The sequence below is a fragment of the Octodon degus genome, unplaced genomic scaffold (genome assembly GCF_000260255.1).
Source record: "Octodon degus isolate 3935 unplaced genomic scaffold, OctDeg1.0 scaffold00033, whole genome shotgun sequence".
Taxonomy (NCBI): Eukaryota; Metazoa; Chordata; class Mammalia; order Rodentia; family Octodontidae; genus Octodon; species Octodon degus.
Genome location: NW_004524609.1, coordinates 1,728,712 through 1,732,744, shown reverse-complemented (window position 1 = coordinate 1,732,744; position 4,033 = coordinate 1,728,712).

The following is a 4,033-nucleotide window of genomic DNA, read 5'->3' as shown; positions in this document are numbered from 1 at the left end:
TTAAAAAAAATTTTTTTTTTCCAAATGGAATTCTTAACTTCCTTTTACACAAACTTGTACTACCCGGTAACTTCTTTATTATAGTCTACCTTACTATTTTGACCAAGACAAAACAGATTCATTCTTGACAGTCCCTATTTTAATCTAGACTTTATGTCTAATCCGTAAGAAAATTCTGCTGACTCTTTGAAAACCGAGCCAGAGTCCAGCAGCCTTTCACGGCCGTCTCCTTCCCCTTCCCACTCTCCACCCTTCACCCCTCCAGTCCCTTCTCGTGGCGCCGCTGATCTGGGTGGGCCACCTCCCCCGCACCTGTCCTTTAGACCTGCGCATCCTCCGGCTGGTCTGCAAGGCAAGCCCAGCTCCTCGCGGCTTCCAAGGCCCTGACGGCCGCCGGGTCGCTCTGCTCTCGCTCTCGTTCCCTATCACGCGTTTTTTTGTTTGTTTGTTTTTTCTTGGTAGCATATATGTGATTTTATCAATATAATATTTTATTTTACTTTTTTCCATAATTTTATTGATAAACAAATAGCAATGAGACAGTTTCAAATCAAATTGGTAGGACAGTTTCAATAATTAACACATTGCATACATTCTTCCTAGTGGTTAATTGCTGTACAAGATGGGGACATGATATCTTATTTACAAACACCATTAGAACAAATCCCTCTATTCATTAAGAGAATGTAACTATATATCTATCCTAACCACTCTGAATACATAGATACAAAATGGACATTCATCTGTATCCCCTTTTTTTTGTTAAGTTCCATCATTTAAATATTATAGGTGTGTAAACTCAGCAAAATAATCTAAAAGAGTTCAGTAGTCCATAATAGTATTGGGTCTTCTGCTTCACTGGCAATGTCAGGAATTGTTGACCTGAGTCCCCTACAGTTCAACATAACAGCACGGCTTTACTTCTTATACTTCGTTTTTATACTTTTCTGCTGGGTGGTAAAGATCAAGGTAAAGCAGGACCTATGCAACATTTTGGCCCTAGCCTTCCAAGGTCAATTAAGACTCAGGACATATGAGAACTTGTACTGTAACGTCATGTAACTCGGCAGTGTCCCAAATTTTCTGATCAAGGAGATTATGGGGCCAAAGAGGAAATTGATCGATGATGTAGAGTGTGCCTACGAAGAGTCACATGGGGAGAAGACACTCTCTCAGGCTTTCACAGAGAGCACATTGGCCAAGCAATGGCCGTGACTCATCCACATGGCTGACACTGACAAAGGAGCTACAATCTGAGGTACAGGATCTCAGGATGAATCCTGAGGAGATTTCACTGACCTTATCAGACCCAAAAGCTACAACTCATGCGTTTCTTAATGACCCCTTTTCAGCCGTGCTGACCTCGGCGTGATCCGCCGTGCTCCAGGCTCGCTCGGTCCTGGTCCCCTGGTCCTCCTTCCTTAGGGATTCCCCCTGCGCAGGACCGAGCTTCTCCTGGAGGCAGCAGCCTCGCCCCGCGCCTGGCCAGCCTGGCCGCGTCTTGCCTTTGTAGCACTTGTTACCATCTCACTGTATGTGTGTACTGCTTCTTTTCCCTGACGGAACGCGAGTTTCATGGGGACAGTGGCCTCTGGTTTGTGTACTGATACATCTTACGTGCTTAGAACAATGCCTAGCATGTAGAAAATGCTAAATAACTGTCAAATAAAGTATAGGAGAAACATTATGATGTTAAAACATACCCCAATATTAAACTGAAATAACATACACGTAATACTCACTGTAACGTCTGACTCACCTGTGATCTTTTTAGTTTCATCCATCAACATATTCAAATCGATCTTCCCACTGTCTTTAGAAAGAAAGCACCAAATAGATTTATAGAACAATCATGGAACATCCTTACATATAAAAAAATTCAATCATTCCAAAACATTTCCCTACAAGTTTATTTTTTATTAGGTCCTCATTAATTGTACTAACTGTACAAATCAATACATAACACAATGCAAGAGCAAAGCTGAAAGCTCTGTCCTTTACATCAACTTATTTTACTTATTAAATGTTTTTTCAGGGATGAAATTGTTTTTGAAAATTAAAAACTTTGTTTAAAAATAGTGTCTTTGGGCCAGGGAGATAGCTCAGCGGCACCAGTGCCTGCCTGGCAAGCACAAGGTCCTGAGTTTGGTTCCTGGTACAAAAAAATTAAAAGTAAGGTTTTCATTTTGTTTAATGCCACGTTCACCATTCTGGCTCGAATCAGTGGCACGAGGTCCACTAGGAGATCGGTCAGCATGTGCGTCCGGCTGCTTCTGGTGGCCGGCGTGGTGACCACCACCAGCATGCTAGGTAAGGCACACCCATGGTGACAAAGCTTTCCTTCTACCCTTCAGTCGCTTTTACCCCTGAGAGGCCTCACCCAGAAGCATGTACTTCTAGCCTCATTCTTTTTCAGATTAGGGTTGGAAGCTAACAAAGGTCAAGGGATACGCCTTAAACAGTTTGTGAAACGCAAGCTTGAGCAATGAGGGGCTGCGATGCTGAGCCGGTGCAGGGGCGCTCCCCCCAGGCAGGCCTCAGGCTGCGACCTCGGCGCTGCCGGTGGACACCTCGGTGCCACTGTGACTTGGTCAGAGGTGCTGTCCAGCAGGTATAACTCTTAACGTTCCTAAGACTTGGTGTTCCCCTGAGGGTGGCATACCAAAAGTCACTAGCATTACTGCTATCTAGGCACTGACTTAGGGGCACTGCTATGGTTTGTGTCTAGGTGTCTCCCCAAAGCCGCATGCAGTCACTGGGGCGGCTTCTAGAGTCTGTGATTAATTCATGGTCCAATGCTGGGATTATGGGTGTGAGTGCTACCTCCACCCGCCCTGGGCGGACAGCCTGCACACAGTATAAGGAAGGGAGGGAGGCTTGCTAGCTGCCGCGGCTGCTGCCCTTCCCTTTGCTCTTCGCTGTTTTCACTGCCAGGAACGGCTGCCCTCCGCCATGTGCCGCTCTGCCTTGGAGCCAGCCGAGTATGGACTGAAACCTCCACCAACTGGGAACTAAATAAATCTTTCCTTCCTTCGTTCTGGGTGTTGGGTATTTGGTCCCAGCAATCAGAGAAAAGTAACTGAGACAGCTGTGCATAAGATTGATGCTACATAAATATTTACTAAATAACAGAACAAAATGCAGACATTACTGAGAATGAATTAGCTTTAAAACCAATTTATATTCCAGGTTCTTAGATGCAGAATTTGTCCTTGCTTGAACTTTTTAAATACATTCTTTGAAATGCTATTTTTTGGGTATCTTTTACAGCTATATCATATATTATTAATATTATTACTTTCTAAACTTTCAATTAGGATAAGGGAGAATTTTTTTTTTCTTAAAGTCTATGTCTATAAAGGACAGAAGCCACTACACTCTGAACCGTGGGGTCTGCAGTTAATTTTACTGAGGCCTTTTGGGCCCCAAATCCATTTTCTATCCTGTCTCAGATAATTTTACAGGTTTGTAATGTGATCCTCCAAAATTATGTTTATAACCTCACACTTTAATTCACTCTGCTAGTGATGCTCTAAGATACTAGGAAAAGAAGGCAACCACGAATACATTTGTTTAATATATTATGTAGATGATATTACATATTTTATTACATACAACATATATGCTATATATAGTCATTTGTCACCTTGGTGGATTAAGAAAAGGAATTTTTAAAAAGGAGCAAGTCACTTTTGGATAAATGCCTCTCACTGGGGCAAATGCCAGTTCCTGATGCATAATAAACATTAAAGTAACGGAGTGTAGGAATGACAAGTACTAGTGATTTGGAAAAGTACACACAGTGTTAATTGAATTCAATTAATGCTATATTTTGACTACTTCCTCTAAGGTGTATGTTTCCCTCAAATTTCCTGATTGATTTTTCTTTTCAGCTCTGCTAGCATGAGACCATCTACTATATGGCATGTTCAATTCTTAACATTACTAGGTAATATCCTAAATTGCTGATTCGATCAGTTCATAATTGATTTCTTTCTGCCTTAATTTCCTTATGTGTAAAAATAGAACCTGA